The sequence below is a fragment of the Scatophagus argus genome, chromosome 5, assembly GCF_020382885.2.
Source record: "Scatophagus argus isolate fScaArg1 chromosome 5, fScaArg1.pri, whole genome shotgun sequence".
In the NCBI taxonomy this organism is placed as follows: Eukaryota; Metazoa; Chordata; class Actinopteri; family Scatophagidae; genus Scatophagus; species Scatophagus argus.
The window spans coordinates 18,724,671-18,738,888 of NC_058497.1; the positions used below are offsets into that span (position 1 = coordinate 18,724,671).

General features: G+C 38.9%; 1 protein-coding gene and 1 long non-coding RNA gene across 5 annotated transcripts in view; both read right to left on the reverse strand.

Moving 5' to 3' along the window:
• Positions 1-14,218, reverse strand: part of cadm1b (cell adhesion molecule 1b) — a 132,628-nt gene that overhangs the window by 103,469 nt on the left and 14,941 nt on the right. The window lies entirely within an intron of this gene.
• LOC124059434 lies at positions 10,627-12,263 on the reverse strand. The gene is made up of 3 exons (XR_006843390.1): positions 12,169-12,263; positions 11,796-12,057; positions 10,627-11,599 (listed from the first exon to the last, which is right to left on the reverse strand). It is a non-coding gene; the product is annotated as an uncharacterized LOC124059434 (long non-coding RNA).

Consider the following 14,218-nt stretch of genomic DNA (forward strand, 5'->3'; position numbering starts at 1 on the left):
ATGATGGGTGAGGTGTGAAGTGAGTGTGAATTGATCTTTAGTTCTTCTCAGTATTGTTGGAAATGTCAGAAACTATGCCTGTTTGAACTATGTCTCTATCTCTGACAGCTGTGAACTGCAGCTTCATGAGTGAAAGCAAAGCTTCTGAAACTTGGTTTATGTTGCTTTTTCTCATCAACATCGTGGAGCTACCGTGCTTTTTCTGAACTTTGCAGTGTCAAGGTCTTACCTTTTGAAAGTGTCGGTGGAAATCATTAAAACGTTTCAATAAATAAAATAAAGAGAGTGATGTTGTGAAAAAAAAAGAAACAGAAGAAGAAAAAAGGAATTTTAACCTCAGTCAGTTTCAATTGGTTTGGGAGCTAAATGCCAACGTTAGCATGCTGACGTGCTCACAGCAAAGATGCTAACATGATCTCAGTTTAGGAATTAACTTGCTAAAATTTGCTAATTAGTGTTAATCACAAAGCACAGCTGAAGCTTATGGGAATGTCCTTAGATTTGCAGGTATTTTGTGTATAAAATATTGAACAAAATGAGATTTGGACCTAATTATGGAAGCCCAGCTTGCTGAAGTGATAAGCATTTATCCTCTGGGCACAGCTTTCTTGCCTTACCCATCAAAAAATTGTCAACACATTTCGCCAAGTAGCAAAAGTATCAACGTAGCACTAAAAGAAAGGGGATAATCAAAGTGAGAGGGCTCCATCCTCTGAGGAATATGAATATCTGTGCCAAAAAATGGGTTGATAATCCATCTCCGTTGGGGTTTGTCTGCCTCTGATTGCGGATCAGGTCTAATAATCACTCGCTCCCACTGTCTTTGGGTCCATGCATGTATGTAGGTCTTTGTTTTTGAAAACACACTGGGTTGTAGTTGTTCCTCAGGGTCCTCATTTCTAATCAGGTCATTGTGAAGCTCTTCCACCCACAAACACTGACAACACACGTGCACCTTTGATTAGACGACTGAGCTGCCAGATACTGAACCTGGATCTGTGCACGGGTGGGCAAGCGTTTAGCCTCAGTGTTACCTGTGCAGCTCTTCATTCTTCTTTTTGTAATCATAGGCTTACCCACGTCAGCAACAGAAAATTATACTGCTATGAGCCAAAAAAAAAAAAAAAAAATTGCAGTTGTTTTATCCTTTTGCAAAATATCAGAACTCTTTGGTGCAGCTGAATAATTAGGTTGGCATTGGTTTAAACACAAAGATGAAACATACTATGGATATGCTGATATGTTTACAGAATTTAGTACACGTATGAGCAAACCCGTGGGAGACAAAAACAGTCAGATTTAAAGAACTGCTCAGATAAGTCATTAAATACAACTTGTTTAAAAAAAAATCAAAGTGGTAAAAAGAAATTCCCCAACATAACTCACCCTGGCAGAGAAACAAAGACAAAATACTGTCTGCATGCCATCACCTCTGACCACCAAGAACAGTCTCATCAATAAACGCATCTATACTTTAACACATCCAAAGTCAGGCAAGATAAAACCTGACACAGAGCCAGAGCAGCTTCCATTTTGTGAAAGGCACACACCTCGAGACAGATCCGAGTCTCGATGACTGCTTCATCAAAACTGAAACTACCAAATAAAACAGACTAGTAAATCATACGTAAGTCCCTCACGGATATCAACATTTCCTCTGAAGCCTGCTTCATTTATTTTTCAGCCATGCATATTTAACAGTTGCTCTCACTCGGGGAAAACAGGCCACTTCATGGAACTCATTCCAGGAATTCATCAGCACTCTGTCAGCCAACATGGCAGCCAAATATTTTTATGTCAAAAAAAAAAAGCTGTAAGGAAATAGGACATACTGATGATCAACTGTACTGGAGACACGATGAACCAAGAAAAGAACAATTCTTAGAAAATGAAGCAGTCATATTATGCAATCATTTAGATGTTGTGGAGCTGCTGATTCCATTTCCAAAAGTTATATATTTAAAGAAGAAAACAAACAGCCCATAATCCCCTTACCACCCATACATGCAATCTGCTTTTCTAAAGATGACTTCCTCTCTTTGTGCTGTCAAATTTTATCATCAGCGTTCGTCTCTCTTTGGATATTTGCTGCTTAGTTCTAAAGATTAAAGCATGAAAGCAAGATAACATAAGAAGATACTGTGTTTTCTCTGACTCCACGCGATTCTCTGCACTTACATCGGACTTTTTTAGGATTTAATTCTGTCTTAATGTGAAAAAAAGAAATCGCACAAATTCTAATCAGAAAAGCACAACAGCAACATGCTGACAAAAATGCTTTTTTTATCTGCAGGCAGTTTATTTGTGGCAACTGCTAAACTTGGGAAAGGCAACAAAATAACAACAACAAAAAAAGAGAAATATTTGGTAGACTGCCATGAAAAGCCCAAGTTCAAAGAAATATGGACTTGCGGTGCATTGCATCATGTGGGGGCACACCACCGAGTCATCTGCCACAGAGCTCATTCCAGACAAACCTGCAGACGAGTATATGCAGCAGAACAGAAAGAGCCATTGATCTTTTCTTTCCCACAACCATCACCTCATTTAAAAGAAAAGAAAACAAAAAAACAAAACAAAAAAAAAACTCCTGCGTGATATTTATGGGACATAAATAAGAAGTAGACAAATGTAATTTATTTCAGGGTCAATTCCATCAGCTACCAGTGTCGGCGCAATCAATGGGAGTGAAAAGATTGTTCCCTTAAACTAAAATGAACAGCAAGAAGTAAAAAAAAAAAAAAAACCCTCCATAACTGCAATTGTGAGATTCAGAGGGGCTACGTGGCTGCATCATAAAGGTCTAATTTAGCCTGTTTTTCTAAGCGAGAGCTGCATGAACACACCCACTGATTGCCACATGACCTCCGCAAAGAACTAAAACACAGGGTGTTTTCCCTCAGCGCGGCCATAATGATACATTACTATTTATGTTCCGGCAGCTGGTGGGTGGCTGTGCTGAAAAGTCACTCAGTCTGCCTCCTGTATTTGCCCCCTGAATCTTGTAAGGCAGCGTGAGGTTCAGTTTTATGTGAATGCCTCTGTTATTTAAGCTGTAAGTTCCTTTTACAAGTTGAGTGATGCCTCAGAGATTTATTTTTGAGCTGTGAATGAAAAGATCCTCATCATGTAAATGAGTTCTCCATGTAGACTTGTTTGTTTGGCGCAACTCTAACTATGTGTTCAGTCAGACTATTGGCTACTTTGCTGTGACTTTATTGGAAGGAGGTCTGAGGTCCAGCTTAGATTATTCTATATCTGATAGCAGATCAATCATTTCAGTCAGAGAAATATCAGACATCTACAGTTTCTCAAAGTACTTGCTGATTTCCTTTGCCACATTGTAAACTGAATATCTTCAGGTGGTAAACTGACCAAGCATGCAATTTGCAGACACTACAGAGGAATCTAAAAAAATTGCGACGGGTGAATTGTCTCTGCATTGCACAGGCCAAATGATTTAAAGATTAATCGAGGAAAACAATCAGTAGCTTGCTGCAGCTCTAGCTTAAAAAGCACCACCGTGTTTTAAAAGGAAAAACAAAGGAACGACATGATGTTGAAATGAAAAGTTGAGCTCTTAAGAAATTTCACACGTTGTTTAATACATTCAAGGGTTTCGCTGCTACAGCAACCGCGGTGGCTAATGTTAGCTAACACAACAGAGACATCGTTGTGTAACTGAGCAAGTTCGCTGACTTCTTTCCTTCTTTGCTGTTGCCTTCAACAAAATCAAAGTATTGGAAACAACAACACCCGAGCTGAGCGCAGGGCTCAGGTTTTTCATGTTTTCACACCTTGAGAAAAGGTGTGCAGCTGCTTCCATCACTGCGGGTATTTCACTGTGTTATGCAAGTATGTCAGAGATGGTGTCATGTTCATATACTCTGTTTTGGAGTGTGGATCCATGAACCTCAGTTTCACTTAAAACATGAGGTGCATGGCAACATTTGGTAAAGGAAAGGTTTCAGCCAATGTTATCAACATATTTAATTATTCTACCATAGAAGATCTGCAGTACAAGCCACAGGCAACAAACGAGGCTCCTCAGAGGTACCTTGTGACCACGTTGTCCCCATCTGGCACTAACTGTTAGCACGTAGAGCTTTGGCCTCATCCATCTTTAGAAGAGAAATCTTTGAAGAGACTTCTTGTCTTTGTTTATTGAAGATCAATACCTAAACATTTTGGGTCACCGTGTGCTCCTCCTCTGTCTCTCGTCTGTTCTCTGCTGCCAAGGGCACAGCACAGTGTAATGCAAGCAGCACTAAACAGTAGGCACGCCGGGCACATGATGGGAGGTTAGATATGCCTTCTTTAGGCATTAAATACCGCACGCAATCAAAGGTGAAATTAGCACTTTCTGGTTTATTAAATCCCAGGAAGGGAGTCATTTGATTATTCTGCTCCTCCACTTGTGCTTCTTACTGCTGTCACACCTCAAACTACAAATTAATTGGGTTAAAAATGCAAAAATAATAATAAAAAAAAAGCTCACAGTCTTGCTAAGTCAAAACCATCATTTGATTTTCAACTCTAGTTTCCCCCACAGAATTTTCCTACATCCACACCTATTAATACATAAATTTACATGTATATGATTAGTATTCTCCTCAAGCCAGACAGCATAAATGTGGCACTTCTCCACAGATAATTAATTGTGAAATATAGTCTGAGTGTGAGGGCATCTCGGAGGAATTTCCAGGGGGAAAGGGTATATTTTAACTGGTTCATAACAAGAAATATTACAGAATATAAGGTTTATGTTGGAATATAAATTCTTCAACTCTTCCACGCTATGACAGTGCAGCTGTTGATTTAACAATGAAGATGTAATAGCGTGATTATATTCTGTGGTTTCAGACATGTCAGTCGTTCTCTAAATGTAGAGACGCTTATTTTCAGTATTAAGGTAAAGTTAAGGTTCAGTATTAAGTATCATGAAAATAGACTGAAGGGAAAAAAATCCCATTCACATGTTAATTAAAATTTGTCAAAAATGTCACACTTTAACTCTTTAACCTCCCGTTTGCATTTAAAAGCAGCATGTAGACAATAAATTATTAATAACACCATAATCTAGGCCTATTTGTAATCACATATTGGGACATTCTTAAGTTTATTCGTTTATAACAAGAGCGTTTAAGAAGACATATTTTGTATGACTGCAGATATGGAATATTATATATAACACTGAAAGATTATTCAATATCTGCATACAACAATTACATTACAGTGTCTTATAGGCAACTATTAACTGTTTATATATTGCTCATAAATGCTGAATAGATGTTTAGATGGGATCATTTGGAATTTAAATGCAATTAAAACTATTCTCATAGGCGTAATCTCTGAAGCTGTAATTAATTATAATTTGCCCTATGAATTATCTGCTACTGAAATGTCAAACAAAAGTAAAGCATTCCAGTTATAATTCCCCACAACCCGAGGAAATGTTTCATAATTACTTACTGCCACCACGCAAAGATATTCAGCTCACTATCATATAGGACAGAGAAAAGCCTCAAATCCTCACATTTGAGAACCTGAAAGCAGAGTGTGTTTGCTTTTGAAAAAATAAAAGATTATCTGATTATCAAAATCTTTGCCAATTAAATTTATATCAGTCTACCAATCACTGCAGCTCCCTATTCTCCAAATGAATTGCTCCGGCCATCGATTTCCACAACCACACACTGAAAGCTGCATCGGCCTCTGTCAAACATTATCAAGGTACTGTAAATAGCTTGTCTCTAAGTTCAATATTGATTTTGAGCTACTGCAGTTCTTTATCTATCTATGCGTTTGAAAACGGGGCTGCAATGCATCGTTCAGTCCTGTTCTTCTTCACATGCAGGACCGAGCTGTTAGAGAAAGAAAAATAAAAACAATTCTTAAGCTGCTGAACTAAGAAAAAAAAAAGTTTTTGACTCTTTTTCATCTGTAAATTAGCCATTGACAAGATCCAAATGGGTAACATTAATTAACTGAAGCTGCTGCTCTCCAAAGTCTGAACCACCTGGCTGTCAAACAGGGAACACAGCTGGCCACCGATGTGCGGTCAGCGAGAGACGGACTGTCCGTGTGTGTGTGTGTGTGTGTGTGTGTGTGTGTGTGTGTGTGTGTGTGTGTGTCAGGGGGAGGCTGAGTATGACTGAACTAAAACTCCTTATTAGAATATTCACATCATACATACAGCATCTCTTTTCATTTGTGACATATGCAGAATTTTACTACAAACTACAAAAAGAGGAAAACAGTATTTGAAATCCTAGACATTATTATATCTGATGCAGTATTGGATTACTGACACTGTTGCATTAAGTACTTTAACGCTGTACCTGCTTGAGGTGGAGACGTCATACACAGTTGGGAATTTTAGTTGGTAACAAATCAACACATTTTAGAGGCAGATAATGCAGTAAATGTTGTAAATAAAATCTTAATGTGCAAAGTTACTACCAACTACAGCTGTCAGATAGATGTGGTGAAAAAAAAAATACAATAATGTTAACTGCTCACTGAAAGATAGGACCCAGATGGCAATAATGATGGAACAAATTACTCTCAGGAAGTGAATGACACTCGGGAGCCTCCTTTAAACGACTGTGTGAGGCACAGGATGTTTGACAAGACAGAAATATCTTTTTTTTTAGTTAGGCTTGTATATTTCTTTTATAAATGCATGAGTGAAAGGATGAGGTGATGGCACACTGATATTGATTTCCATGTGGGAGTTACACTCGTGTACTTTTCTCCTAGAACTGCATTGTCTCTTTTTTCTTTTTCTTTTCTTTTTTTGCTTTATTTCTCAAGGAGCCACTTTACATTTTGGTTGATCCCTCTCGTTTCTGTGTTTGAGTAGCCTGCGTCCACCGATGTGACTGACTGGCTGTGCAATAAGATGACAATCCCGGAGTGAAGTATGAAGTTAAATAATTACCTCAAAATTGTATGCACTCAAGTACTTTTACCCAGTGTTTAAACAGCCTTTATGTTATGGATCATTCGCTTTTGTTTTTCCTTCATCTATGTAATAATGATGTTCATTTCCAAGTTTCAGCACAGTCTTTCAGACCGGTTCGAAACTTTGTTGCAGCCCAGTAAAATGTCCTACTTATTAACATATGGTGTCTTTGAAAAGAAAAAGAAAAAAAGAGGACAACCCATTTGATTCCAAATGGTTTCATCACATCCTGCAAATGCAGCTTTAAGAACTGCTAAGATATCACTAAAGTTTTTAAAGGTCGTATAGTTTGATCACTCGCTCGGCACGACGGTGGCAGATGTGAGCAGGTCGTGCGCTTTGGTTGAGCTTACGCCTGACCCAGAAAATTGGACAGAGAATATTCATGTCTGCGTCCTTGGAGAATTCCAGAGACTCTCTCTTTCATGACCGTCATACGACCCTTCCTGCAGCACACATGGGCAAACTGCCACACCATACTGTAAAAATGCTACCAGATGGCCTCCGCATCCTCTTACTGGCTGACTCTGTGGTTATGGGTTAACCGGGTGACGCCCACTCGGGAGTATTTTCACTGTGATTGTAGCTAGTGCTGTTTGGCCAGACACAAAACAGTGCAGTCAGCTTAAAAATCATCTCCACAATAATAAAAGGAGAAAACAGCCAAAGGGGTGAAGAAGATTTTTCATTTGCTGCCTTTTATTTTCTTCAGAAAATAAACTATCCTGCAAGCTCGCGCTGCTTTGTAATTAAAGAGAAAGAGTGATTTATCCAAAATATATTTGTTCCACAGAGAAATTCTAGCAGCCCTAAATCCAAATTTTGGCTACATACTTTGCTGCTAGCCCCAGTTTGTATCTCTCATGTATTTACCATCATGCTGAAATCACGGAGCTAAGAGTCCAATTTTCTGAAAACAAATACCTGGAGATCTTTTAAAAACAAACCCAGATGGTCATTTAAAAATACTTCCTGCTGTTCTGAAGGTATTTACAAAATCCTTTTCACTGCAGGGATGAAACACTATTAAAATTAAAACAGCATTTTAAACCTTTTCTGAATATGCAACTGAACTTATTTATGCACGAATACCAAAAAATGGCATATCACAAATGTTCTTGCTGTTTTTTGTAAATTTTTCATTCACTAACTATAAAATATCAGAAACAGTGTTTTTGGTTTTCTGTATTCTTGTGTAGTTTTTCTTAAGGTCTGCTGGTGTCTATCTATCAATCTATCTATTGTGTTAGGAGACAGAGGTGCAACTTGGAAAACAAGTTAAAAATCTTGTCTTCAGTGAACCTTTTTTTCATCCAGATAGTCAAAGGGGTCTTTGAGGAATCTGTAAATATCACAACAGCAGTAATTGTCAAACATCCCTCTGGGTTTTTACAGAGCCTTTTAACTCTATAAGATCACATATCCATGACTAAATGTGCAATAATTAAACCTGAAATACTTTTTAAAAAATCCTCATTTACCAAACTTTGTTATCTCATCAAGACTATGCTTTCATCAGATTTCATCGGCAGTTGCCCGACAACCTTCTATTGTTGCTAAATCCTGATTGGTTAAATTTAGCCCAGACCACTTCCACTTCAAACCCATGAGAAGAGTACAGAGAAAAATACAAAATCCCTCATGTGAAAAAAAAAAAAAACATTAGCCAGCTTTTGCAGGAAAAAAAAAGTGTATTCATGTGGAAATTTCTTTAAAAAAAAAAGCTGTGTGAGAAAATAGGTTTTCATGGCCTTTAAGCATTGTGATTGTAATGGTGAAAATCAAAATAAAAAGCAGCCTGTCAACGCATGTGTTGTGTTGGATTGATCCTGCCCCACACATTTTACTTTAATCGTGATGGAGTAGTCATTGAGGTGCATGACTGTCTGCTTCTACATTTCACTGAACGTAAGGTGATTTACCTCACTCAATAACTCACTTAGCGCGGCATCTCAGAACTGGAGAGAGGAGGAATGTCAGAATAAACAAAACAAATCAGGCCTAATTGCATCTAAAATTAGATAACCGCAAGACAGGAGGATTTGTAACAGTGAGGGAGGTAGCGGATGAAAGAGCAAATCAAGGCGAGATCATCGAGAGGAGAGTAACAAAAGCCTTGACTGCCAAGCTTTGCTGTTGGGGGAGGTGGGGGGGCGCCTCACCTCAAGGTTACAAGCAACCAGGCTATGTGAAGCAAATGAAATACTCAAGGAAGACATAAGTCTCATTAAGGCCCATAAAGGACATCCCTAATAAAATCCTCAGTCTGACATGCAAGAGCTCTCCAGTGATGGCTGATTAATTGCTGGTGCAAATGAAAGCATGGGCGATAGCCGAGGCTCTGTAGCTGTAATTTATCCTCTCCTGTCCTGTCGTGTCCTCAACAGCCTGGGGAGATCGCCCAGGAAGACAGGAGACTGAGAGTGGGTGGCTGCTTTGGAGGGGAGGGGGGGCAGGGGTATCATCTTCATATTATGGTGGAGGAAAACATGTTCAGGTGGTCGGTGAGATCATTTGTTTAGATTGCTTCAGTTATAACAAGCTGTATGTGTTGACATCTGGGTGTTTGAATGGGGAGAAATGCTCCCCGAGCAGGTCAGACTGATAATGATGACTGCAACATGGTCTGTGAAGAAATATGGTGGCGGCAAAGATGACCCAAAATATATTCTCGGTAGTCATACATCAAGTAAAGACTGTGCTATTTTATGACAGCCTGCTCTGTGATCCATCAATAATATAATCTTACTGATTCTCAGTCAAGATATATATTTCATCGTTTCATCACCTCCTTTTGTCAGATTTCAGTTTATGATTAATGGAGGGGCTTCCAATGCCAGGAGGGCATACTTGTCAAACATATGGCTAATGAGTGAGTAATTACCTCCATAAGATGCTTTGATGCTTTGCCTTTAATCATATCGAAATCAAACTAAAGTGGATTAATCAATGGGAAGGGCAGCTTTAAGAACAGCCAGTGATGTTTGAGGTGGCTGCAGCCAAGGTTATAAGACAGACATGGGGGTCCAAGGACAATCTGGGCCAGGATAATGCCCAGCTGAGGCCAGACACACACCTGCCCTCTAACTGTAATAAGAGGCTGTGGCACATAAGAGGGACGAAGACAGGAACAAAGAAACGAGGTGAAGGAAAAAAAAAACCAAAAACAATGACTCTGCTCTCCTGTTAGCAAGTTCGATCATATTAATGTCATAATTTGCTGTAACAATAAGCTTATAAAAATCACACTACAAGTATGAGAAACAAGGTGTTGCTTTAAACGTACAACAAAAAAATGAAAAAAGAAAGAAAACCTGGCAGTCCTTTTCTTGTTACAATCAGGATCCACTACTGAGAAAATAATTTCTGTTCCCAGTGTAACAGGCTGGCAGTGACACCTTCTTTTGTTTTTAACTGGCAGAACGTGATTTCTTTAGTCAGCACCTCGAGAAGAAATACCCATTCTGACAAATGGTTTACTCAGTGTCGCGATGACAAAGGTTTGCATCGACAGCTTCATCTGAATATCACCTCAAAGGATAAGGCTGGCAAAAAAAATCTCAAGTACACCAACTGTACAACAATTGCACAATACACTGAACACTGCTGTAAGTTCATATATATATATATATATATATATATATATATATATATATATATATATATATATATATATACAGCAACCATTAATCTATCACAACTGGTACAATGCAAATAGACGTCATAACAACACAAATAAGGCCCATGTTGTATTTTTCCTTGCACTTAAATATGACTGGGAGCCAGTCGGCCTGTATAAAGGTAGACAGCTGAGCTTAGGCCGAACGACATTTGGACAGACAGTAGAATCAAAGCACTGTCAGAATCTGCCGTCTAACAAGCTGCTTCAAGCTGATTGAAGCCATGAAAAATTCAACTGGCCACATCACTGAAACAACAAGTAGGACAAAAAAAAAAAAAAAAAAAAACCTGGAGAAACATCCCTTGAACCTGACTGGCAGTTTAAGTGACGCTTAACACAACAGCATGGAGGCGATGGCTTAATAACAGGAAACAGAAGCATCAAACGACATGCGGCTCGCTGCCAGACTCATTGTCACTGTCTGCTGGTGGTGGCACGTATGCTGCAGCATCTAACAGGTGATATATCATGTGAACGATCATACAGATGGCCAGAGTGATGATGATTTAAAAGGCTTGGTGAGAGGAGACAGCTTGTCTGAAAGTCTTGTTTCACTGTGTCCGCCGTCTAACGTGACGCATCCCAGAGTCACCTTCAAATGCGGCATCCTCTTGACTGAAGGCTTTATGGGCGTCATAAATACCAGTCGTAATTATGATCCAGCAGCAAACAATCCTCCATTTTTCACACCATTCTGACAAGAGTGAGGATAAACCAAGTAGGCCTCGCTGGCATTTTGCATATCTTCTCTGACTGATGTGTCATTGTGATGGTTTAATACTCCATAATTATGCCATTGTGGATGTCTGATGGCCAAGCTGGTCCGGGCTGGCGATACACGGGGCCGTGGAGTGAAGAGCGAGATGTTTTGCCACAAATTGCATCTGTGTTGATGACACAAGGGGGTGATGAATATTCGGAGGTGACCTACTCAACACAAAGAACGGTGGCTGCAGACAAAAACAAACACACAGTTGGTTTGTCTGCTTGTGTGTCGAGGGAATTATTAAACGTAATTATGCGTAATCGCTGGACAAAACACGTCACCCATCACACTAACAGTTTGTTTACTACGAATGTATCATTTCAAACTTTAGACGTTGCATAAGCACAAGGTGACAGAATTTCCCTAATAATGTCACTTACGTTTACAATGTATTTTGACAGGCAGGTGCTTCCCCGAGGGCCCGCCAGCTGTCACTCAACACTTCGTCAGCCATGGGCTCAATGTGTCATCCAGGTAACCATGAAAGTTCTGTCTGCGCTCTTTTCATCTACCTGAGCTCCTAATCAACAAGTTATCAAGTCAAAGAGACAACAAATGTCTCTTTATTCTGCAGGAGTGATGTTCACTGGAAATGTCAGAGTAAATCTCTTCATATGTTGTTTGCTGACTTTTTTCCTGTTCCTGACAAAGAGGTGACAAAGGCGAAGAATTAGCATAAAAGTGTCTGGTTCCATATGTGGAATCACAGATATCTGCTCTGATCCATATTCCTCATATATGTTTGAACCTTACCTAATATTGTCATTTCGGTTCTCTTTATTGTGATTTCACTGTTGTTATTTCTGTCTAGCTACTCTGTAGGCTACATGCAGCATCTGATTCATATCAGATCCCTCCTCTGCTGCTCAGAAAACATGCATATTCACTGTTCTGAAAGTTAGATCAGAAACTGGATACCGTTTTCTTATATGGCCACTAAATAAGCTAATGCCAGGAGACATTTATCAGTTAGCTTAGTTTAGCATAAAGACGAGATGTTGTTGTTTCCCCGTTTCCAGTCTTTATGCTCAGCTAACTGTCTCAGAGCTGTAGCTTCAAGTTAAGCACACAAACATTACAGTCAATTCACCTATTTTTTTTTTCTATCCTCAAAATAAAACTGGCTTGACAGAACACTGGATATTTAAACTAAACTAAACTAAATAAAATGTTTTGTCTGCTTGGTCAAGTCCAGTAGGATTTAGATAAGGATGTCTACTGTTAAATCTTATGTGTCAGCTCATAATAAAAACACAAGGTAGCACTATGGTGAAAAGGAAAATACCGATAAGGGTTGGTCATTGCTTCTGTGTCAAAGCAACTGAAAGTGTATGTAGCTAATCAACAACATTCAGATTCAGATTCAAAACAAAATTTGATCAATGAAGCACCACAGTATGAAGTGTGATTGAGATTAAGGTTAATGTTTTGACCTTAGCTGAAGCACAGCTGCTTGATTCATTTTTACACATGGGTTTGTTATATACACATTCCAACCTTGAGAGTGGACAAAGAGGAGGAAAAGGAATAAAGAAAACTGTGCCCCAGCTCCATGAACTGGAGAGCTGACATCTGTGTGAATGAAAGCATCACATAATACGTTGAACTGAACTGCAGCCTTGACTGAAATCACTGAAAAGATGAGTACTCGAAAAAAATTAACAAAAAAGTTTTTATATTACGACTTAAAACCATGGAATTTAAGCCACAAACTAAATAGCACATGCTAAAATACTATAGAACTAAATCTAAAAGACCAATACGAATAGAGGATATTTTGTCCACATTATTATAAAGACTTTCCTCACTGCTGCATGCAAGATACCATTATATTTCTGTGAACAAGATATTTTATTTAGTTAAAAACAACAGAACTTGTAAATACAGGGATGGTAGGTGAAATGGGGGTGCTTATCAGTAAGGTGATAAAATCAGACCTCTTTGTTGCAAGCAATTGTCACCTTTAGTATGGTGATGACACCCTGTTTTTATTTTTGACGCCGCACTTATATGCAGCAGAAACGTCCTGTTGAGAGCAATGAAAATAAATAAGGTACCAGGCCAGATGTGGCAAGTAATGAGGGTGTGTTCGTACTGAGGACTTTCATCTTAGAGCAGCAAGTGCATAGTGACAAAACGTAGGTAGACATTGGCAATAAACAACTTACGAACGTTACTAACGTTTGCCAATCATTACGAAAAACACTGATTTCTCCTAAAAAAGGACCAAAGCATGACATAAAATATGTTGTTTACTGCCTTTTGTTGCTGAAAACACATTAAATAAAAGAGACAGACAAGGTCAGATGGAGAGAAAAGACTTTAGTTCATCTGCAAGGTGAATTTATGCCATATATATCAATAGATTTCTAGACTTTCTCATTCCCTGGGTGAAAACTTTCAACAGCTTTGACTCAAATATCTGCCGCTTCACCACAAGCAAGGCTGCTTTCTGATGATTCAAATAATTCCAGCCCCTCTCTTCAAATGGAACATTTTGATGGATTATGCAGTGTCAACCTTCACCGCACTGAACACATTTGAATAAATGTAGATTTGAGATTTACTGAAAGATGAGGCCAACATGTCAAAGTGATACACAACTGCATGCAAATGCTCAGTACTTTCAAGCTGAAGCATTTCAAAAATGTGGCGTGGAATCTCGCAAACTTCCATGCACCAAGTCTAAACTGTTTTTCATGTTAATTTCAGACATTCATTGCGGTGTCACACCACATATTGCAAATAGTCACACAGCACTGACAGGCAGTAATAAAGTTAATGGTGATTTGTCTGTGCTGCG